At 36.9% G+C, this 25730-nt stretch overlaps 1 protein-coding gene and 1 pseudogene across 1 annotated transcript in view; both read left to right on the top strand.

Moving 5' to 3' along the window:
* LOC149548082 (protein PECTIC ARABINOGALACTAN SYNTHESIS-RELATED-like) overlaps positions 1-25730 on the top strand; it is a 233046-nt gene that overhangs the window by 50522 nt on the left and 156794 nt on the right. The gene's annotated exons all lie outside the window — the stretch shown is intronic.
* On the top strand, positions 421-1822 carry LOC149548087 (uncharacterized; annotated as a pseudogene).

Here is a 25730-nt window from a genome sequence, read left to right as displayed (position 1 = left end):
CAGGAAAGTTCTTTATTTGTATTAAACAATGATAAATTTCAGTTTGGAGTTTATACATTAAAGAATTAAAGCACATGTATTGAATAAAAAATGATCAAAATCTCTCACACAATGTCGTGAGAGTAGCTTAGTCTTCATTATTCTTGTGCAAATCAGGAACGTATAAAAGCAGAATAAATGATACAAATGAACATGCAAGAGTATAAGAAAGGGAACCAGCCATTGCCTGGGGGTATATGGCTGGTCTGAGTCCGCATTCCCGAGGTTGCCCTGCTGAATTTCAGTTCTCCCTGGTTCCCTAAGCATCCAACTCCTGCAAAAAAGTCAAAGAAAGGTACAGGTTAGATCCATATGGATCTAAGCAATGTCTGGTTCCGCAAAAGATACATGTACACTTGTACCATTTACCCATGCAGCTGATTAGACAAGAACAGTGAACTCGATCAATCATGGAGCGGCAATATTAGAGTCTGAAAATCAAAATCATGTATACAAGTAATTTTATTGCTAACATGTTTGTGTCATGTGCAGAAAGAAATAAAAATTATTTATGAGTGTCACGAGCCCGTGCTCGAACCTCATACAATACCATCTTAAAGAACAGAGCACTAAGGAGTTAGCTTCATTGAACAAAGCTCGGGAGTTATTTCAAATCACAATACTCTTAAGATCAAGGACAGGAAGGAATAACTGGTGTCATCAAAATATTACGAAAAGGCCTAAAATTGGAAACTCCAGAAGAACTACAATTAGAGGTTCTGAGATACAATCAACTGGAAACTTCAAAAGAAACATGAGCGGAAGAGAAAGCATAGGATGCAGACCCGCTGCACTTTTGGCAAAGAGAAGAAACTTTGTGAGTGCAGAATGCACTCCTCTATTAGATTTTGCACAGTTCAAACCAACAGTTATTCCAAAAGTTGATGATAGCAAGAAGAGAATAGAAGAAGCATTACATAACTGTTTCCTTTTTGAATCTCTTGATAAAGAGCAAACCCAAATTGTTATTAGTGCAGCTAAAGAGATGGAGTATGCAAAAGGGGAAATCATTATTCAGCAAGGTGACCCAGGGGATCACTTCTTCATGTTGAAGGAAGGGACTTGTGACGTGTGGATAGAGGGATCTAATAAAAAATTCAAGGATGGTGAAGAGATATAGAAAAGGTGACAGCTTTGGAGAGCTTGCTCTGCTTTACAATGAAAAACGTAGCAGCAACCATAAAGACGTTCTCAGACAGCATGCTTTGGGCAGTTGATAGGAACACATTCCAAACAATAATAATGAGCACTACAATGGTCAAAAGAGATCTTTATGAGCAATTTTTGCAAGATGTACCACTTTTGGAGACACTTGACAGGCATGAGAGGTCTGCAATTGCAGATGTTCTGCTGGATGAATATTTTGCTGAAGGGGAGAACATTATTGTTGGAGAACCAGGGGATAAAATGTACTTCCTGGAAAATGGGAAGGCTGAGGCAATTTGTAAGGGCAGAACAGTCATAGAGATACACTAGAGGTGATTACTTCGGAGAATTGGCTTTGCCCAACAGCCAACCCCGTGCTGCAACAGTTACTTCAGTTACACAATGTAAATGTGCTTCAATAGATAGTGATAGCTTCAAGAGACTGTTAGAGGAAATTGAAAGTCAACTTCAAATAATCGTAAACCTGAGACAATGCAAGTTCATGTAATGGCTGATATAAGATCCACAAAGGACCCCGCATGTTAGAAAGGAAAATATAATTATACTTGCTGTTCAAGCAAATGGAATTCAAGTCCCAGATTTTAATTAAAATGAAGGGGAAGAATCATCAAAGTCGCTGTTAGTTTCAACAGCAATCTAAACTTTAATCTCATTTCATGGCGGTTCAAAAAATGTAACAGTAAACAACCGTGAAATGGCAGCATGTGTAGAGAACTCAAAAGACGTAACAGCAAACAACCATGAAATAGCAAGTTTCAGCTACATGGCTTCAGAATAAGAGATTTCCAAGTAGGTTTTCCATAGCGGCATACCTTCCAGTAATATGGGTGGTTATCACAGAATGAGCTTCAGTAGATGCACATGGAAGAGAGCAAGGTAAACTCCCAAGAGATTCGAACTCAGATTCATGCATGGCAGCCATGAAAATTCTTCAAACCCTATTCGGGTTTTCAAAAAAACAAAGCCAACCATTGTGTAGAGAAAGTCTAGTCCAAAAACCCGCACTTGTGCAAGAGCCATCGAATTTCTACCGAAACAACTGATGAAACCCTAGCCGCAACTGATTTTCGAGCTCTTCAAAAGTTGCAATGTGAAATGAATGATTTTAGGGTTATATCCTGCCCTTAGTCAATTTTAACAACTTTTGGGGTCCGATTCATTATGTGGGTTTTTTATTTCCCAAATTTGTATGTTACGGGTTATGAGGGTTGTGATTTTTAGTATTTTAACCCTTGTATGTTTCTGCATTTTGTATGTAAAATAAAAATATATAATAGTGTTCTATAAACTATTTTATATTTTTATTAATGTGCAAACTTTTAAAGCATGAATTCCTATAAAATTCATTGTGATGCTATTTTTAGCATTTAGAATAAATGTGGTATGCCTAAACAATGGAAGGAATATGAGGATTTAGAGGTCGTTTTTGACTTCATCATGGCAGTTGAGAAGTCATTTATAAGTAGTTGGAGTGTTTTAGGAGTGGTTTTGATGAGCTGTTGGGTTCTTTATGAGGTGGAGTGACTTTTTTCAAGTGGAGGACTTAATTTCATGAGTGATGGGGTCCTTGTTTTCAGGTTTTCTTTCTGCATATGACCCAAGCAGTTGGGCATGGTACATATAGAGTTTTGTAACTCATTTGTAGTGGAGTTCTGAGTTATGCAAAACAGTATTGAGTGATATTTTATCCTGAGTATTGTTACGTGTTTTTCTGTAACTATTTTGAAGAAAAGTTGAAAATATGACAAGCATTTTTACAGGTTCATTTTGGAAAATATTTTCAAGCCTCAATCTTTTTCTATGGTACTGTTTAGTTTTTCTGATTTGATAGGTTAGTCTGTGAATCCAAGGGTTCCATGTTAATCTGTCCTAGTTTTTACCCTGTCACTGGAGTGTCTTTTGTCTGCAGGTCACCTTTTGTGTTTGTTTTATTTTCATCTTATTAAGTAAAAAATTTCTATTTTTCTTAATGAGTGAGAATCAAAACCTTAATGTGAAACACTGTTGCAAGCCAATATAAAGTTTGAGTGCTTATTAGTGCTTTCCTGTTTATTGATGGTGAAATGGTTGTTATTTGTTGAAACTTTTCTTTAAACATCATTGGTGCATCACCTTTTAGGAAGTAGTTTATTTTTTGTTTTTGCAATCTTCCTTACCCGTTTTCTCAACAAGAAAGTATTATTAGAAGAATCAATCAGGTGATTTCCCATAAAGGAGCCGACCTAGAATCCGGAGGTTCAGCAATTGATAGGTTACCCACAGCCTTTGGCTGTCCCAATGTTGGCCTAAATTTTCAAGTTTCTCTTGTAATTTGATAGGGTGCAAATTTAGGTGCCAACAGGAATCTCTGTCAGCATGGAAATAAAATGATTTCTTATGGCATGCTGTGTATATGTCCCATATAATTTTTTTAATATTAAGCATATTATTCTATTGGCATAACCATTGCACCCTGTTGGTGCAAGTGGTAGTGATAGAAGAAACCAAGTCCAAATCAAAATCAGAATCACAAGAAGCTGGTAAACCCAAGAAAGAAGAGATAACTAGAGCCATAAGGAAATGAACGGGACCAATGAGGAAGTACAAGAGGAGCCAAAAAAGCAAGTTGGACAAAAAGTCTTTGGTAAGAGATGTTTTATTGGTTTCTAAGATGGCACATGTCACCAAAATATCAACGAGGGCAAGATGGAAAGGATTTCACTTGTTAGATTAGAGGAGTTCAAGTTGAAGGAGTCACAAAAATGAAGGTAGGGGAAGACAAAAAGGATTTCACTTGTTAGACTAAAGGAGTTCAAGTTGGAGGAGTCACAAAAATGAAGGTTTTAAGGATTTATGGATCTTCTTTCTTTAGAGAATGAGAATGGGCATTTTGTTTGTAATGTAAGAATATTTCAGATTTGGTGCTTCCAATGTCATTGCAAAACTCTTGTCCTCATGGATTACATGCAAAGAGAGGTGAGAGATTTAGGGATACAACTTTTAGTATAGGGCATATGAACTCTTTGTTTCAAGCTCCTAACAATTTTTGCACATGGGTTTGAAGTGATTTTTTGGGGATCAAAGTGGATCAATTTTCACATTTCATAGATCATTCCTAGGAGCCAAATATTGTCATTAGACACAATATTGTGGATGTTGGCCAAGTAGAGGTAGTCACTTCAAGGTGCTTGACACTTGATGATGACAAGAAAAATAGGTGTCATTTTTATGTTCAATATTTTATGAGTAAGTACAGTATGGTGCTTTTAGATATCAACCTACAAACAAGCTAGAAGATACACGAAGGAGAAGACTCCACAAATTCCTAGCATTTTATGGAGACAAAGGATATTACAATAATAGATAATTGTCTATTATCAGTTAATGGTAATCTATTGTAAATATCTAGTTAGCTTTCACGTTTTTAGCTTTATCTGTTAGAATCGAATATTTCTATTTTTTATGATAGTTTCCCAAAGAAACATCGGTTTATTCTTTTGCACATATAGACCTCTCGGTCTCTGTTAATAATAAGCAAGTATTTACCAATTACTTTCGTAATATGGTACCAGAGCAAGGGTTTTTAAATTTTTTCTAAAATAATAATTTCCTTTGTGAAATTACTAGAAGCTATTTTCGAAATTATTTTTCCGGAATATTTGCTTCGAACTAGGGTTTGTTTGGTTTTGTTTTCGAAGAACAAATCACACCTATACACAACAAAGGCTGCCGTTTTTCCATGGTTGTGATCTAAAGTAAATTGTGTTTTTTAAGACATTTTTAACAGCCACGTTTTTCTGTCATTTTTCTTAAAAAAAGTGCCCGAGACACCATTTTTTGGTGTCAATTTCTTCATAAATTGTGACGTTTTGGTAGGAAACCAGCCTTTATAGAAGAAATCAGACATTTTTATGCTTGGGAATTTTTTTTTGCCATTTTTTGCCTCCATTGCTGCCAACTAGGGTTTTTCTTGAAACCCTTCAGTTTCTTGGTGAGTTTTACGAGAGCCCAATTGGGTCGTCGTCCATTTTTTTGGGTACATCGATTTTTGTGCCAAGATTTTCGAACCAGCGAATCTAGAAAACGATAGCATATTCCATCTAACTTTTTCAAGCTCTCTTCTTGGTCACTCTCCGTTTTTTGTGGATCTTCTGTTTTTTGCCTCGAAGAATGTGCCTACACAGATTTTCACCAAAAAATTTGCCATGGCATCTCTGACAAACATTCTGCTTGAGCACAACTCCAAATTCAATTGTCAAAATTATGGCACTTGGAAGCAGCGAACCATTGCAATTTTTGAATATCAGAACACCGATCAACTTGTTCTGGGTGTTACGAAACGTTCGACTGCTCTTGGTTTTGATTAGGATACATGGGATCTGAATAATAGAGAGGCGGTGACGCTTCTCAAATTATCCGTGGCTGATGATCAGCTTTCTTAGATTCCATCTGGCAAGACAGTTGTCGAGATCTGGACACATCTCAAAGGTCTTCATGAGACTTCTGTCAAAAGCAAGGGTTTCTTTCTGAAGAACATTCTGTTTTCTATTGTCATGGATGAGCGAACCTCGCTCCAGGCACACCTGAATGGGACTCAAGAAATCCGTGATTAGTTGCTTCCTATTGGTTGCAAGATGGAGGAAGAGGATATTGTGGTTATCACTCTTCGGAGTTTACCAAAGTCCTATGAGCATTTTATCGAGACTCTCAACATCACATCTTTTGGTGTTGATTTGAAGTTCATTAATCTCTGCACACTGCTGCTTCAGTAAGATCGGTGGAAACAATGGTTTGATAGCAGCTCTAGTTCCACCTCCATAGAGCAAGCCTTTGTTGCGAAATCCTTTCAGAAGGATAAAGGCAAGTTTAAGTAGTCATCTCAACAGAAGTCTTCTACTCTAGCATTAGATGGTTCCCGAAAGAAAAACATTCAATGCAACTACTACCACAAGTTTGGACACATGAAGTTTGAATGTCGGAAATGCTTAGCTGGATAGTCTAAGCAATCAAGTTCGTAGCCCAAAGCAAACAATGCAGAGCACACTGAGTAGGCAGAATCTGCCTTTTACGCCTTCATGGCTAAAAGACCTACGGATCATGTCAAGTCATTTGCCTGGTACATTGATTCAAGTGCCTCTCGTCATTTCACTCATTGCAGAGACTGGTTTATTGACTACCAACGTTATTCAGACTGTTATTTTTGGTGGTGGAGAAGAGTACACGGTTGTAAGCAAAGGCAACATTCAGATTCAGTCTGTTGGGAGGAATCTCATATTCCTTGATGTGTACTACGTCCCAGGGATGGAACTAAATCTACTCTCAGTCTGTGAGTTGTTGCAACATTCTCCGCACTTGGATGTCAGCTTTAGTTCACATCAGTGCACCATCACTGATCGGGCGACTCAGTCTACAGTTGCAGTAGGCCTTGAGGATCATGGTCTTTTCAGACTTATTGATTCTAGTGATTCTCGGGACTTAGCTATGGCTGCTCGGCGGTCTTGTGTGAGCACTCTTTGGCATCGACAACATGGGCACTTATATTTGCATTATCTCTCATAGCTTGCTCGGGATGAGCTTGTTCTTGGATTGCCAGAGATTCTGACTCAATAGCTTGGAGTTTGTGACGCATGCCAGGCTGGGAAGCAACATCGCACACCTTTCACTAGTGGCGATTCATGGCGAGCTTCTCAGGTACTTTGGCTTGTTCATGTCGATATTTGTGACCCTATGGCCACTTCTTCTGTTCTTGGGTCCAAGTATTTTTTGTTGTTTGTTGATGATTTCAGTAGAAAAATGTTGGTGTATTTCCTTAAAAAGAAATTAGCTGCATTTCCTGTATTTCAAAAGTTTAAACCTTTAGTTGAAAAAGAGTCTAGGAAATTTATTATTACTCTTAGATCAAACAATGGGGGGGAATTTTGTTGTAATGTTTTCTCCAACTTCTTGGATACACATGGCATCAGATGCCAGTTAACCACACCCCATACGCCACAATAGAACAATGTAGTTGAACGTCGGAACAGGACAATCATCGAGATGATTCGATCCATGCTCGAACATAGACATGTTCCGAAGAAGTTTTGGGCAGAAGCAATTAACACTGCAATTTATCTGTTGAACCTATTACCCATGATGGTGGTCAAAGGTAAAACTTTGGAAGAGGCTTGGTTAGGTCGCAAGCCCAGAATCAGTCACCTGAATATTTTTGGCTCCCTTGCTTTGGTTTGGATCCCTGATGCGTCACGCACCAAGTTGGATGCCAAGAGTCAAAAACTCATGCTTGTTGGATATAATAGTCTTCACAAAGCCTACCGCCTGATCGATGTTGAGACATCTCGTTTCATCTACAGTTGTGATGTAGTCTTTGATGAGCAACGAGGACCATTCATGCCTGTTTCACCTGTTCCTGATCCACCAAACCAGCCTATGTAGGCCCCTGATTTGGGAGTTCGGCTTCCATTAGGTCCACTTGATGGGAGGGCTCTAATAGCTTCTACAACTCTACTTATACCAATGATACTTGTATAGACACCTCCAACTTCTCCTGCAGGATCACCTCGTTTTGTAGATGCTTCACCTGAGTTTGATCCAGATTTTTCTGATGAGGAAGTTGCTGATCAAGCATCTCCTGATACTAATGTTGGTCATTGTCCTATCTGGCCTAAGTGGTGGGCTAAAAAACTTGCTGATCTTTGTGATGATGAACTGCTCGAAAAAAGAGCAAAACTATAGATTCTGTTAACTTTTCTCTCATGGCCAACATTCATAGTGTGTTTGAAGCTCAAACATATTCCGAGGCTAAAGGAATTCCACCGTGGGAACAGGCCATGACATCTTAACACCAGAGCCTATTGAAGAACAACACCTGGGTCCTTTCTAATCTTCCCCCATGGAAGAAACCCATTGGCTACAAATAGGTCTACAAAATCAAATACAAATCAGATAGTACTTTGGATAAGTACAAAGTTCGTTTAGTGGCAAAGGACTTTTCTCAACGTCAGGGCATTGATTGTGACAAGACCTTTCCTCTGACTACAAAGATGAGCACGATCAGATTATTCCTAGCCATGGCAGCATAGTTTGGCTAGAAGGTCCATCAGATTGGACGTCAAGAGTGCTTTTCTGAATGGTGATCTCCATGATGTCTACATGACGCAACCTCCTGATTTCAAGGTTGTTTGTAAAGACCATCAGGTTCTTAGATTGGTAAAAGCTCTCTATGGCTTGAAGCAGGCCCCTCGGGCATGGTACATAAAAATTGAAAAGTACCTCAATGACCAAGGCTCAAGAGGAGTTCTTCAAACTCAAATCTATATATCAAGACTACTGAAAGTGACATCATCCTTCTATTTATTTATGTGGATGATTTGATCATCACTGGCAGCTCAGCATCTTTGATTCAGGGAATTAAACAGAACTTATGCCAGTCTTTTGATATGACTGACCTTGGGCTCATGCATTATTGCCTAGATGTTGAAGTTTTGTAGATGCTTCACCCGAGTTTGATCCAGATTCTTCTGATGAGGAACTTGCTGATCAAGCATCTCCTGATACTAATGTTGGTCATTCTCCTATCTGGCCTAAGTGGTGGGCTAAAACACTTGCTGATCTTCATGATGATGAGCTCATTGATGGGAGAATTGCTTGAAAAAAGAGCAAAACTACAGATTCTGTTAACTTTTCTCTCATGGCCAACATTCACAGTGTGTTTGAACCTCAAACATACTCCAAGGCTAAAGAAATTCCATAGTGGGAACAAGCCATGCAATCTGAACACCAGAGCCTATTGAAGAACAACACTTGAGTCTTTTTTGATCTTTCACCAAGGAAGAAACCCATTGGCTACAAATGGGTCTACAAATTCAAATACAAATCGGATGGTACTTTGGACAATTACAAAGATCGTTTAGTGGCAGAAGGCTTTTCTCAGCGTTAGGGCATTGATTATGAGGAGACCTTTGCTCCTACTGCAAAGATGAGCACCATCAAATTAGTCCTAGCTATTGCAACACAATTTGGCTAGAAGGTCCATCAGATGGACATCAAGAGTGCTTTTTTGAATGATGATCTCCATGAAGAGGTCTACATCACACAACCTCTTGGTTTCAAGGTTGTTGGTAAAGACCATCAGGTTCTCAGATAGGTAAAAACCCTCTATGGCTTGAAGTAGGCCCCTCAGGCATGGTACATAAAAATTGATAAGTACCTCAGTGATCAAGGCTTCGAGTTCTTCAGACTCAAATCTGTACATCAAGACTACTGACAGTGACATCATCTTTCTAGTTATTTATGTGGATGATTTGATCATCGTTGGTAGTTCGGCATCTTTGATTCAGGGAATCAAATAGAATTTATGCCAGTCTTTTGATATGACTGACCTTGGGCTCATGCATTATTGCGTAGGTGTTGAAGTTTGGCAACAGGCTTCTAGTATATTCATCTCTCAGTCTAAATATGCTAGGGCCCTGTTAGATAAATTCCATATGCAGGATTGCAAGTTTGCATCTACACCTATGGAGAAAGGTCTCAAGTTATCAACAAAGTCTGATTCTCCTTCGGTTGATGATACTACATATAGGCAACTAGTAGGCAACCTCATCTACCTCTCTGCTACTAGGCTTGACATCAGCTTCGCAGTTAGCTCATATCTCACGCTTTATGACAGTTCCTAAGGCTGATCATTGGATGGCAACAAAGCGTGTGCTTCGTTATGTGAAGGGCACTTCAGATTATGGACTTCTGTACTCTGAAATTTATAATCCTAAACTCGGTGGGTTTACAGATTCAGATTGGGCAGGTTGTGTTGATGATAAAAAGTCAACTTCTGGATATGTGTTTAGTTTGGGATCCGGTGCAGTCACATGGACCAATAAGAAGCAGTAGGCAGTTTCTCTCCCCTCTACAGAAGTCGATACAGAGGGAATATTAAGGCAGGATGTGAAGTTGTTTGGCTTCGTTGGATGCTTGGGGATATGCAGATGTCACCGGCAGGACCGACTACTTTGTTTGTTGATAACAAAGGCGTTATCAAGTTAGCATGAAATCTAGTCTTCCATAAACAAACCAAGCATGTGGATGTTTACTCTCATTACATACGACAATTGGTTGAAGATAGGGACTATAGATTTGCAGTATGTTCTGACCACAGATCAGACTGCAGACATTCTCATCAAGCCTCTTGGTCTTGATCAATTTGTGAAATTCAGAGGACAACTTGTTGTTCTAGATAGATTAACCATTAAGGGAGGGTATTACTGTAATAGATAGTTGTCTATTATTAGTTAATGGTAATCTATTGTAAATATCTAGTTAGCTTTAGTTAGCTTTTGCTCTTTTAGCTTTATTTGTTAGAATAGAATATTTCTATTCTTTATGATAGTTTCTTAAGGAAACATCGCTTTATTCTTTTGTATATATAGAACTCTTAGTCTCTATTAATAATAAGCAAGTATTTACCAATTACTTCCGTAAAAAAGGAATTCATTATCACTTTGGGTGAACAAAAGATATGCAAAGATTTCTATCTTATGGAACTTGGAGGGCTTTAATCTAGAAGAAGTGGGTAGCGCTTCAAAGCAGTAAAGATGGACCTTCAAGAGTTGTTATGGTTGGGTTTAAGAAATATCAATGGTTGACAATCACGACCTTTACAGAAGATGAGATGCTTAATCATAGTGGTATTGTAATGTCCCTTTTTAATGCAACCTTGGAATGTAAATAATTAACAAGGTTGTGAAAATAAATAATTTTATTATTTAATATTATCCTTTAAAAGAAAATCATAGGGTTAATATTATTTGATTATTTTAATAAGTATCTAAGTGACTTAGTGGTGAGTTAATCAAGTCATAGTATTGTTATTTAACCTAAGCTAAATCAAGTTTAAAGAGGGGAAGTAAAAGGACAAAAGAAAGGAAAATGAAGAGACAAGCAGCGAGAAAGGCTAAAGGTCTCTGCAGTTGGTTATAAAAGAAGAATGAGAGGCTCATTCTAATTATGCTTGGCTTTTTGGATGTGATATTTTCTCTCGGAGATCTTGAGAGCTTCTAGCTTTTAGTTTTTGAAACCCAAGGACAAAAGCCCTTGGGATTTCATGGAAATTGGATGAAAATCAATTCTGGTTGGAGTTATCATCCTGGCATCTCACATTGCATCTACAAGGTAATTTCAAATTTGTGAAGTCTTATTGTGAGATAAGTTTGAAGAGTAAGAAGTTAATTATTATATTTTTGGGTATTTCGTAAGTTACCATATTCGCTGCTTGACAGTAAAATTCGAAAGTTGGTTCGTAGTGTAGTTGTATGTGGTTCAAAATCAGAGTAAATTCCTTGCTTGTTTGAGACATTTGTGGCAAATTCAGTCCACAGGACCCTGGATGAATTTGTCACACTTTTGAGCAAACTTTGTTTTCAAATATTGAACCCAAAGTGACTTTGACTGTCGTCAGGTGAATTCAAATCAATTTTGGACTTTAGTGAAATGTTTTCATAGTGCTTATTAATTATATTTGACAGCTCTAAAGTGATGACCGACAGCCCATGACGAATTATTTAAAAACTTCAAAATGCAGAAAGTTAAAATGTAAAAACATAAACAATAGAGACTGGAAACTCTCCACTGAACGAATGCACAGACTGGAAACATTTACCCGAAGTGCAGAATGCAAAGCATTTACTTGATGCGCCAAATGGAAACATTTACCCTATGCGCAGACTAGGAGGAATTTACTCAATGCACAAATTGGAAACATTTACCGGATGCACAGACTCCAAGAATTTACTTGGCACATAGACTGGAAACAAACAGTTAGACACTGGAAAGTTGAAAGTTGCAGACTCCAGAGATACATAGCTGCAGGGAATTCAAATAATATCTGCAATTATATTTGTATGTAAATAAAACACAACGACATATTGTATTTTTAAATTTTTATGCATTTTCAGATGCTTAAATATTTATACCTGTCCATCTGTATGTATGAGTACATACAAATTTAATGCTATATTTGTATCAGTATGTATATATACATATTCACAACTATAGAGATTTTGGTTTGATTGTCTTTGTGTATACACTATATACCTTTGTGCTTGAAATATTATCTCTGTTTTCTTGTGTAGGAACACACATGATTGTATCACCCTGATTCACACACTTGTGTTGGTAGAGATATAGTGCTGTATAAACTTTTATTTGCTACAACATACTTTATCTTAAAATTTCTTGTACGGACTAACCGAAAACGAACCCGAACCGAGCCCAAATTTCTTTTGAGCAAATGTCACACCCGACTCTGGAACCCCACCCGAATCAGCAACTTAGGGTATTTCTTTGCAAAAATATTTAATGGTGGATTCTTCATAATTTTTTATGATTTTATGAATTTCAAATGAGCCTAAGGAAGTTTGATTTGAAAGAATGGTCATTGGAAAATAAATGATTCAAGTTGTGATTCTCTTGCTGGATGCCAACACAAGAAACCTCTTGACAGTAGCTAGTATGCAGAGCAACCAAATACTGAACTATTTGTGTCAACTCCTTTGGAAACTGCTCTTCGGAAAAACTAAACCGAAACACCATACGAGCAATAAGCCAACATTGGCTTCTTCATCCTCAACTGCTCAACTGTAGAAACAAATGATCCCAAGGCTCCAAATCAATCTCATAAAGGAACCATCATGTTGGTGCTACACTACTCTGATCTCAACATGAATTTTTTTGTTGTTGTGACATTCTAGTGAGATCCATAATTGCAATCCTAATAACTAACATGATCCTTGGCAACTGGAAGAAATATTCACTTAGCCTAAAACCATAATCCTCAGTATATCTCCTCATGAAGTTCCAAACAAGAAACCAATCTATCACGAATGGGGGACTAATAATGATGTTTGTATAACTAACCCAGAAATCAGCTAACCAGGTAGTGCTTTTGTGATCAATAATTGGGATCATATCAGCGACACATAACCTTCAAGTGTTAAGGTAGGAAGCTTGAGTACACCAGCAAACCCAACTTACTTCAATCAATCATTATCTGGAAGCATGCATACTAACATCATGAAGTGACTGCAATGACCCAAACTATCCAAAGTGGAATTGGAGAATAACTGAACTATACCAAGAGGATATCCCACAATTGGCTGCACTGAAATTCGTAAGTGTTCAAAATCAAACTGCCCCGAGATTGAGGTCAACATAAACAATTTGAAAAGGCTAGGACGACAATAAACAATCTGAAATGTCACAGGATACATGAAACTCATGAATAGGGGAGTAACATAAACAATGTGTGATAAAAAATGATGAAATGAGGTTGAAAAAGAAAATTACTTCACAGTGTCCTTGGCTGGTTTCCAAAAGCCACTCTCATAAAAATCCCAATCAGCCGTCTCAGTCCCTGCATTGCTCTTTGCATATGATGATGTCGTCCACTCCTCACTTATAAATATGTGTTTCAAACCGGCCTTTGACTTAAAGCAAGGATTGCAGCGTGAGAAAATTTGTTGCAAATCTGGTGACCCCTGCCTGGATGAGACAACTCTTTTTGATTTGTGTATTGCCTCAAAAGGTTGACGATCCAAGCATGATTATATATAAATTTATAAACATTCCTTTCTTGCTCTGATGGAACTCTAAAATCTGGCAAATTTTAAAATTCCAAATATCATACCAAAGAGAGAATTTTCAGATCTTACCCACCATTGTGTTCAAACAATTGTTGGAAATTTGTGATTTAAACATACCTATCAGCATAATATGGCAACGTCATTTTCAGATCAACACTGTTGTATATAAATAAATCAGGTTCTTGTTGAATAACTAGCAAGAAGTATAGAGATTGATTTGAGAAAAGGATTATAATAGAAGCATATTTATTTGAGTTTACTAAGCACCCAAACCTCGAAGTTGACATTTTCTAATTCAAAAGGGGAAGCTGAATCAATGAAAAGAAAATTAAGCAATGATATTTTCTGATTATGAATCAATTAAAGATCTCACTGAGATATCGCAGAATGCAAAATTGGGACAAAGGCTAACACAGAAAGAAATGTACAGCAAGGCATCCAAATCAGCATTTATAGGTGACCGGAATTAAAGGTTGTGATTTGAATGATATTAAGGATCCATACCTTTTCCAGATTCAAGGTAGTAAGAAGTTCAAATATATTACAGTACCTATCACTTCTAGATTTCTATTTTATTTCAGATTTCGCAAGTGCAGATCCAAATTACTTCTGGCACCTGTTGTCTCTCCAGTATGGAAGGAATAACGATGCAAGAGTCTCCAATACCTGTGGATATATGAATCTGAGGAGTATGAGAAGAAGCAATTAGCCCAACGATAGAGTTAAAAGCTACGCCCAAAATGTAATCTTCAGTACATCTCAGCGAAATCACAACTCGGTCAAGGAGCATTAAAATGATGAATAATAATAAGGAAATGAGTTTTGAATTCCCCCGTGGATACTCAAGGCACCCGATATCTGGAAAGGAGTTAGAGAAACGAAAGGGAGGATATTGTGACTCTTTAGAAAGCAGATATGGTAGAGTTTGCATAGCCGGAAAATGATTGCATCCAACATGACCATATAAAAATGATTATGGATCTTGCCCGGAAATATTGGTAAGAATAGAACATGCATATCATATGCATAGAAGTATCAAGCGCAATTTTCCCGTGAGCTATTACGTAACAAATAATCCATATATGGTATTGGGAGCAGCTTGGCACACCGTAGAAGATATCTTCAAAAGGAAATACAGACAAATCCTTGCCAAATCATCTAACACCATAGCGTCCTAAGGAGAACAGCGATGGAAATCAATAAAGCCCCTGTGTCATTTTGAAGACAAAAGGAAATTTTTAATATATTGGAAGTCACGAGGTGATTCAAAGGAAGACAAACAAAACATCGTTTATATTAAATGAAATGCTCATAATAACACCCACAATGTCCAGATTTTTTAAGACTAACTTGCAAGAATTCTATAAAGTAAACCGATGATTATAGTAGTAAATGAATGCCTCCATAAAGGATATGATTATAGTTAGGAAAAGGTATTATTTAAAGAGATATGACGTTTCTTTTGAAAAGTAACACTCTTTTTTCAGAAGACTATAAATGGAGAATATTTTGAATTGAAGAAGAAATATCCAAACATTTTACATACACTCTGAAGAAGTATTTTATATTTATTGTATGGAGGAAGAAGGGGCTCATTATGACTTTGTAATATAAATTCATTTATTCTATTTTAATAATAAAATAAAATGTCTTTTGTTTATTATTTAAGTAGCATGGAGATTTAAATTGCAAGCGAATCGTCCTTTGTAATTATTTTGTGGAATTTTGTATACAGTTTAAATGTCAGATAAGTGGACATGGTCATCTAGCATTTAAATTCGATCATCACAGATAGTGTGAACTATTTAATTGTTTCCGCATCTGTGTCCAGTTTGTCTCCCTATCAGAGGAGTTAAAGTTCAATTTGGACTAATTTAATATTGCATATATATATTTGACTTGTTCCATCCTGATTATTATTGTTGGCAATATAAGAACGTAGAATATTATAAAGTTGTATGTTAAAATTCACTGAAGTTGATTCTATTGCTTGGATGAGCAGAGGCAGTGGTCTTATTATTATCGAAGTCAGAAAATCTATATATTCCTTTTACAAGCATCAAATTAATTATTATTCAATTATAGAAAACATTTAACCATTATCCAGCATCCAGTTTTCATTTTGTTTGAGTTCGAGGACCTTGCCAGCTGGAGAACTCCAGAAGTTTAAATTCATTATAGAAAGGCCTTGAACCAGACAGTTAGTGTTTGGGGAGGTGGTCTTACCCGCCTAGGTGTAGCGGAGCCTGAAGTGCAGGCGAATCAAGAAGTATTCCTGTTCGTTGGCCAAAACTGATTGAGAAGTCCTATCGAAAAAGTGGCAAGCTTTTGGATTTCCAATTTGCGGTTTTGGGAACCAATAGATTGGTGACTCTACTGGGGAGAGTTGCTAACAAATATATTGTGAAGTTACCTAGAGTTTCAGATTTCGCAGGTTAGAATCAGTAAGTAGTTGTATCAGTTTGGTTTGGAAGCGTACTCTTCTGGAAGTAAGAACCCGAAAGATCATAAATAAATACATTCCTCGAAAGAGGTGACGACTCTATTCAATAAAGTTTCAGTTAGTAACTTTGCTGATGGAGAAGACTTAGAAGGAAGTGATTTGATTGTGTACCATGGACAATATGTACTATGATAAGGAAATGGATCTATGTTACACCATGGAGGGAGTAGACATACACCCACTTGATGCCTTTTTCAATCTAGAAAGATATGAAGGTGAGACATCGACACATTTGTTTATAAGGATGTTGAATATTTTTCAGGAGGTACCTTCAGACATTATGCCTCCACGCAAGGAATTGATAAGAAAGTTTCGTGAGTTGGGAATCTCGCCAAAAGATCCTGATTTGATGCTTCTCTTCCAAATATTGGATGAAAGTCCGAGTTATATATCTCCTTTGGATGCATATTTGAATTTAGAAAAGAAAGAAGATGAATCTGCAACACAATTCTTCATAAGGATGTTTAATGCCTATCAAGAAATACTTTTGGAATACAGACCTCCATCATCTGATCTTCTCACCAAGATGCGGGAATTAGGGCTCTTATATGATTATCAATTTCTTAACTTTCTCAAACTTATGGATAATGTACTAGTTGCAGAGGAAAATGAATGTGAGACTGAAGTAATATATGAGTCAAATGATGTTTTAGACTTGAATGGAGATGAAAAATTTGGACATTTTGAAGGACAATCAGCCTATCATGATACTTATATGCCTACGGATGACAGTGAGTTTGAAAATGAGGAAGAGGATTCTGTTAGTGTGGAGGAGATTTCAGCCTTGTTCGATTTAGAATATCAGAAGCATGTTGAGAAAAATGGCTCAAATTTTTTCTCCAATCATCACGTTGAGCGAGTTGATGGATTAGAGCATTCTCAAAAGGTACTAGATTAAGGAGATAATAATTCCCAATATACATATAGTGAAGATGATATAGAATTGCATACGACATATGAACATGAAGAAGTTTTAGGATATATTGCTGATGAAGATATCCATCTTACTAGTCAAGAAGATGATGATTCCTAGAAGGATGGAATTAGGACACTATTTGATGAAACATTTGCTGATTCAGATGAAAGCTCTCATGATTGTATGGCTGAATTTTCTATATTCTTGAACCCATTGTTCGAAGAAAAAGTGATAGAAGATACATTTGAATTCACTATATTCTCAAATCCATTGTTTGAAGAGGGTTTTCCTTTATAATCAAGTCCATTAGCATCATGATGAAGATAGCAGGTTTGATTTTGAAATTGATGAAATTAATGAAGTGTATTCAGAAGATGAAACATCTTTGAATTCATCCTATGAGCAGGACGTACATCAAACATGTGAAGGTGAGGTGGAATTAGCCATGCATAATGAGGAGAATGTGTTGAGTAGTTCTGAAAATTTTCCAAGCATCACACTTGATCAGAGTGAAGTTATATTTCTTGAATACGAATTATCTTTGAATTCCTTTTGTAAAGAGGGGTCAGATTGTGTACAAAGAGATATTCAAAACCTTGATATAGATGTAGGTATGACAGATCAAGAATGTGACTCCAAGCATCTTCCATTCAACAAGGATCACAAAGCACTTGATGACTTCTTGAAGGTTGAACAAAAGTCAAACTGTATTAATGAAGCAATAGGTATTGTTTGGAGGAGTGGCGGCATTGCATTCAGGAAATCCAAAGTGTTACATTATCAAAGTTATGTGTTCGATCGAGGAAAGAACTTGTGTTTATTTTTGGGGGGCTGGGGCCACCCAATTTTCTCTGTGCATCATGTTAAGCATGGATGCTCGGTTTGCTCTTCTAGAGATAGCTGAGATCTCGCTATGCTCACAAGGAGCATACATCCCCAAAAAGAACCACTGATGGAACTCTAAAATTTGGCAAATTTTAGAATCCCAAATATAATACCAAAGAGAGAATTTTCAGATCTTACCCACCATTGTGTTCAAACAATTGTTGGAGATTCGTGATTAAATATTGCAATTAATGAGCCAGATCACAGAAGTGTTAGCATTAATGTCGAAAGGAGAACTAGAAAAGATGCAATTCTTGCATTACAACGGAGGATTCATGTTATTCAAAGGGTGGTCTATTTAAACATACCTATCAGCTTAGTCATAGGGTTCGCCTCACTTTGCGTATGAAGTTCGAAGTTCGGCGAATTAGTATAAAATTAAAAAAAATCGTTCAAGTTCACACTTAAATTCGTACGACACAGTCTGTGAGCTTTTCTATTTGGAAATAAAACAATGCCAATGCTCATTCTATCGATCAAGTAAGTGAGCCCATTCGAGATCCAGAAACGACAACAGATATGATCAGGTTACGATTTGATTTTTCCCAGAAAAAAATTAAATAAGTTACAAGACAGTCAGTTTTTGGGAGAGCCAATTTTTGGGCAGCGAAGAATAGTGAGGGCAAAAGTGAAGTCCACGAGAAATTTTGTCAAGCACGACGAGAACTTTCATTGTGCCGTAGACCTGAACAGAAACTTCGTCGCACAACTTTTATATTGACTATACCTATATTACATTGTTTTTCAATTTATTGTTTCGCATCCAAATTAATAATGTTTTTTTTTTATGGTTTTAATTTTATAAGAGAAAATATATATATTTATATTCGTTTATAATTAATATAGTAATATTTTGTTTTTATAAAAAATACATTTGACTGCTTAATATTATAATATAATATAATTTCAAATTAACATTTCAAAACTATTTTGACATTTTAATGTTTTCATAGTTTATATATTTTTAATATAGTAATATTTGTTTTAATAAATAATACATTTGACTATTTAATTTTATATAATATAATTTCAAATTAACATTTTAAAATTATTTTGATGTTTTAATGTTTTCATTATTTACATATCTTTTAAAAAAAAAAAATATATAGCAAATTTAATGTCGAATTTTTTCCTTTTTTTTCCTGGTCGAACTTAATTCGAATTCCATTGTTGTCGAACTCGAACTCGAACTCGAATTCGAACCTTGTGACATAGCCTATCAGCATAATATGGCAACGTCATTTTCAGATCAACACTGTTGTATATAAATAAATCAGGTTCTTGTTGAATAACCAGCAAGAAGTATAGAGATTGATTTGAGAAAATGATTACAGTAGAAGCATATTTATTTGAGTTTACTAAGCACCCAAACCTCAAAGTTGACATTTTCTAATTCAAAAGGGGAAGTTGAATCAATGAAAATAAAATTAAGCAATGATATTTTTTGATTCTGAACCAATTAAAGATCTCACTAAGATATCACAGAATGTAAAATTGGGACAAAGGCTAACACAGAAAGAAATGTACAGCAAGGCATCCAAATCAGCATTTATAGGTGACTGGAATTAAAGGATGTGATTTGAATGATATTAAGGATCCATAGCTTTTCTAGATTCAAGGTAGTAAGAAGTTCAAATATATTACAGTACCTATCACTTCCGGATTTCTATTTTATTTCAGATTTTGCAAGTGCAGATCTGAATTACTTCTGGCACCCATTGTCTCTCCAGTATGGAAGGAATAACGATGCAGGAGTCCAATATTTGTGGATATGTGAAGCTGAGGAGTATGAGAAGAAGCAATTAGCCCAGCGATAGAATTAAAAGCTAAGCTCAAAATGGAGTCTCCGATATATCTCAGCGAAATCACAACTCGGTCAAGGAGCTTTAAAATGATGAATAATAATAAGGAAATGAGTTTTGAATTTCCCTGTGGATACTCAAGGCACCCGATATTTGGAAAGGAGTTAGAGAAATGAAAGGGAGGATATTGTGACTCTTCAGAAAGCAGATATGGTAGAGTTTGCATAGCCGAAAAATGATTGCATCCGACATGACCATATAAAAATGATTATGGATCTCGCCCGGAAATAGTGCATAGAAGTATCAAGCGCAATTTTCCCGTGAGCTATTATGTAACAATTAATACATTATGGTATCGGGAGCAACTTGGCACACCGTAGAAGATATCTTCAAAAGGAAATGTAGACAAATCCTTGCCAAATCATCTAACACTGTAGCGTCCTAAGGAGAGCAACGATGAAGATCAAATAAAACCCTTGCATCATTCTGAAGACAAAAGGAAATTTTTAATATATTAGAAGTCACGAGGCGATTCAAAGGAAGACAAACAAAACATTGTTTATATTAAATGAAATGCTCATAACGACACCCTCAATGTCCAGATTTTTTAAGACTAACTTGCAAGAAGTCTATAAAGTAAACCGATGATTATAGTAGTAAATGAATGCCTCCATAAAGGATACGATTATAGTTAGGAAAAGGTATTATTTAAAGAGACATGACATTTCTTTTGAAAAGTCACACTCTTTTTTCAGAAGACTATAAATGGAGAATATTTTCAATTGAAGAAATATTCGAACATTTTATATACACTTTGAAGAAGTATTTTATATTTATTGTATGGAGGAATAAGGGGCTCATTATGACTTTGTAATATAAATTCATTTATTTTATTTTAATAATAAAATAAAATGTCTTTTGTTTATTATTTAAATGGCACAGAGATTTAAACTGTAGGTGAATCGTCCTTTGTAATTATTTTGTGGAATTCTGTATACAATTTAAATGTCGGATAAGTGGACATGGTCATCTAGCATTTAAATTCGATCATCATAGATAGTGTGAAATATTTAATTGTTTCCATATCTGTGTCAAGTTTGCCTTCCTATCAGAGGAGTTAAAGTTCAATTTGGACTAATTTAAGAGTGCATATATATTTGACTTGTTGCATCTTGATTATTTAATTGTTGGCAGCATAAGTACGTAGAATATTATAAAGTTGTATGTTAAAATTCATTGAAGTTGGCTCTATTGCTTGGATGAGCAGAGGCACTGGTCTTTTTATTATTGAAGTTAGAAAATCTATATATTCCTTCTACAAGCATCAAATTAATTATTATTCAATTATAGAAAACATTTAACCATTATCCAGCATCTAGTTCTCATTTTGATTGAGTTCGAGGACTTTGCCGGCCAGAGAACTCCAGAAGTTTAAATTCGCTATAGAAAAAGCCTTGAACTAGATAGTTAGCATTTGAGTAGAAGGTCTACCCACCTATGTGTAGCAGAGCTTGAAGTGCAGGTTAATGGAGAAGTATTCTCGTTCGTTGGCCATAACTGATTGAAATGTCCTATCGGAGAAGTGGCAAGCTCTTGGATTTCCAATCTGTGGTTTTGGGAACCAACATGCTCTACAATTGTTTTTATCCAGGGTAGTTTGCCAAGATCCTCCAACATGAGATCAATGCAATGAGCAACACAAGGGGTACAAAACAAGTGGCGGTGGCTCTCTGTAATAAGTTTACCTACAACAACATAATTTATTGCATTATTTATGACTATTTGCCCCATATTTTCCTCACCCACCCCCTTCAACATTGCCTCTATTACCTCATAGATACTCTGTTTTTTTTGTTTCTCCGAAGGCATCAATTGATTTAAAAAATACTGTGGCACTTGAGGAAAAAAAGCAATTTAGTACAATGATCAATCATGATTCATAATTTAGAAGTTTAAAACCTTGATAAATACTTCACTAATAGTAAGTTCTACTACCAACTTCTAACTTTGTAAGTACAAGTTCTACTACTAATGTCTACAATTATGTGATGAGGAAGCAAGAAAATTCAATAGTGTTCTATTTCTTCTGTAAGTCCATCCATCGGTCATAATGGTGCAACCCTAAGTTTTAAAACTAATTAAATAAACAAAATAAGCATATTCAAGTCTTGGAAGTAAGAGAAGTAAGACAAGGAAATTAAAACAATAAGTACCTTGCTGCATGAAAGGGAAGGTGTTGTAGAAAAGATAAATTTAATAATGTTCAACAAAAGACCACAAGGGTCTAAGGGACTGGAAGCACAACAAGGAAACATCTAGTTGTGGGAGCACCAAACGGTGTTTGCGGAAGCAACAAGCAAGAAAGAAAGCAAAGAATAGAACAAGGAAAGACTAAATAGTGCTCATAGAAAGTAAGTAGTCCAGATTTGAAGGATATAGTCGAGGATGAGGGAGGGCCCCAAACCATCGTAGAGATCTACTGGAGATAGGATGATGATGTTGATCCTGCCAAGTGTGTCCTCTGCGAGGCCTCACAGATTTGGTGTGGCTTGAAGGAGGGTCGACTTACCACTTTGTCCCTCGAGTATGAGGCACAAGAGTAAAGGAGGTAATGAGCTGCTTTAAAGTCTGTCTTTGTCTTGATAGAAACTAAAGTTGCAAAGTGTGATCCGAAAGCTCCATGGCCTCTGGAGATAAAGCGCAAGACAGTGCTGGTTAGTATATCTAAAAAATGAAGAGAGGGACCAACACTCTTTGAACAGGCAGTAAAATCTCCCTCTTATCTCATAGTAGATGGGACAACAAAAACCTAATTTGGTCTCGGATTCCACCTCCCCAAGGTGGTAGAGGTGACAAATCTTGTCCTCTCTATCAATGTGGTGATATGTCTGTATGTGTAATCGATGGGAGCCCACTTTGAAAGACCCTAAAGAGATGCAGAGAGCACGAGTCCATCGGTGTGTGAGGTACCAAAGACACAATGATCTCGTTTTGGATATCCATGTAATGCTCAGAGTAGAAAGCCATCCTTGAATGGAGCCTTGTCGAAGGTCTACTCCATGTCGTGGTAATATACTCTTGTTAGGAGGGAAGGAGGTGAGCGGGGGCATTGAAGGATAACTAAAAGAGGGAAGGCGATCCATCACAATCCCAATCGAGCCAAGAAGAGAAGAGGCCTGAGCAAACCATCAACAAGCCTCAGTGGAATTTGCAAAGCTTTGAAGCCGATGAAGAAACAAAACCAAATCAAAGATGGTCCCAAGTCCTAAATGACACTGTGGGGGATAGACCGATGACATCTGATAATGCGCCAAGGAGGGCCTGGACTCTCTCAACGAATGCCCAATTGGAATCCAAGAGAGAGGGCCCTCACACAATAGAGTTGTAAAGGGTTGTCAGCCAGACCAAAGAGTCCAAGAGGGACATCTTGGTCATGACATCCTGGAAGTGATGTCTGAAGCATTGTCTCTCAAGCATAGCCAGTTAGCCAAGCCCCTTACTGACCTGAGGCTGCATGGAAAGTCTCAAATTGAAACAAGGGTCAGAGAACTTGACCCCCAGGTAGGTATAAGAGGATGTGATTTCAACTTGCATGCCTTGAAAGTAAAAATGGAGATGTGGGATCTTCAAGCAATTAAAGACCATTACCCAGGTCTTGCCTAGATTCACCGCTAATTGTTGTGAGTCACAGAAGGTTGCTGACATATCAAGAAGCCGTTGGAGCTCCTCAAGAGAAGAAGCCAAATGAACCACATCATTGACAAACAGTAATATGGAGATCAAAGCCTAGTGCAAGTAGTAGTTGTCCCCAAGGAGCGAGAAGTCTTGAATGAAAGCTTCAAGTTTGTCAATGTAAATACTGAAGAGAGTGGGGGAGAGAGGAAAGCCTTGCTTTACCCTCATGGTACTCTGAATAGAATTCGAGAATCCCTATGGGGTCTTGAATTTGCCAACAACACTCATATAATCTCAAAATAGTTGTCAAAAGGGTCTAAGAGACCTTGACATCCCTAAGTCTCCAGAAAAAAGCCACTCAAGGGAATTAGTCAAAAGCTTTGCAAAAGTCTACAAAGCAGAAATAGATTTTCTCCAAGCGGTGTTGAGCCTTCTCAATGATAGCCCATAGAGTCAAGATATGGTCTATGGTTTGATACTCTGTACGAAAATTGGCTTGCCCCCTACCCCTACAGTGGCACTGATCAAGCTCCCCAAATAAAACAGTGTTCAACCCGGTGGCGTAGAGTTTGGCAAAAAGTATGCCCAACCATGATGGTCTTGCAGTTGTCGCGGTTTGAGACCAACTCAAACTTATGGATTGGATAGATAATGTGCCATGATCAAGAGTCGGCAAAGCCTGTGCAAACCATTTTGTTAAAGAGCATTGTGAGAAAGGAGTTCAAAACTGTAATACCAAGTGCCATCTTTGCTTGCTCATGGTTCTCCTTATTCCAATCCATGCCATCAAGTTATGGTTGTGCACCTAGATTTGTGCATAGAACAAAGATGGAATCTAGTGTGGATTTTTGCTTACGAATCCAAGGCCTAATGCTCACTCTCGCAAAGTAGCAATAGTAGTAGGTGGAGATTATAGAGAATGATAACTTGAAGAGCCCTCTCCAACTAAGTATGCCATTTCTTCTTTGTGCTTCTTTCTCAGTTCTTTTTTCTCTTGAGATGCCTCTAGAAGAGCTTGCATATCATGTATAACATCTTGGGGTGCTCCTATGCATGGTTTAGTATCACGCTTTGGTATATGTGCAAGGTGATATTTAAATATTTAATGCCTCCCCCATTATATGTTATACTACAATGCCAACATGTAACAACTCTTTTTTTATGGCTAGGGATGTCATGTTTCCAAGCCCTATCCCTTGCTACTGCAATAGGGTCTTCATCAGGCTTAGATTTAGGCCTAGATCCACTACCCTCACGCTAAGACATGATGTTGTTGCTGAAATATATCATAAAAAAAAACAAAAACATCTACAATAAAGAAAATCAAAATTTGAAACACTAGGGCTTCTTACTTTCAAAGTTTTTCATCAACATAAAATGGAACAAAGCTAAAGACTATAACAAATGTAAACAAAATGGAATACAAAATATGATTCATGAATGTAAACAAATTTACAAAGCAACACAAAGAAATGTAACTTACCTCTTCAAATTTGCTCAAAAAAATGGAAGTGCAACTGAAGTTTGTAGAAGCCTCCTCAAATTGTTTCTGTTAACTCCTCTCAGTGTTTGATGCAAGCTCCAAACTTGCACAAACAATGAACAACCGATATATAAGAGCCATTGGATTTGCTAATATATTTCCTAAAACCCCAATACTCTTCTCTCAAGCCTTTTTTTCTCTCTTGTTTGTGCTTTCAAGTGATAGAATGATATATTTTTTAGGTCTTAGACAAGGCATACTGCCACACACACAACCCCCAAAAAGAAAAGTTAAAATCATTGAAAAGTTTTTTTTTCTACTTCATTATTGCTGGCTGATGGTAGAGTCAGACCAGCGGGACTCGCTAAGTCTCGCAAGTCCATGGACTCAGTGAGTCCATCTTGGACTTGCCCAGACTCGACTTAGTCCAATTCCAAAGACTACTAGCCTTTGTGAGCTCAAGTTGCCTTGGGACTTGTAGTTTCTTGTTACTATGGTCATGTCCTGTTTTCTAGGCTAGTAAATTTCGATGCGCCATTAACTTGTTTTGCCTTGGTCCCATGGGCTAATTATAATTTCTCAGGAATCAGATTGAGTTTTGGTCTAGGTAGTTCCAGTTGTTGACCAATCAGGGTTGTTTCATTGGGGTTTT

The sequence above is a fragment of the Cupressus sempervirens genome, chromosome 7 (genome assembly GCF_028749045.1).
Source record: "Cupressus sempervirens isolate cs-2001-9-10 chromosome 7, ASM2874904v1, whole genome shotgun sequence".
NCBI classification, from domain to species: domain Eukaryota; kingdom Viridiplantae; phylum Streptophyta; class Pinopsida; order Cupressales; family Cupressaceae; genus Cupressus; species Cupressus sempervirens.
Note: the sequence above shows the minus strand (reverse complement) of the source record. Positions and strands in the feature narration are given on the sequence as shown.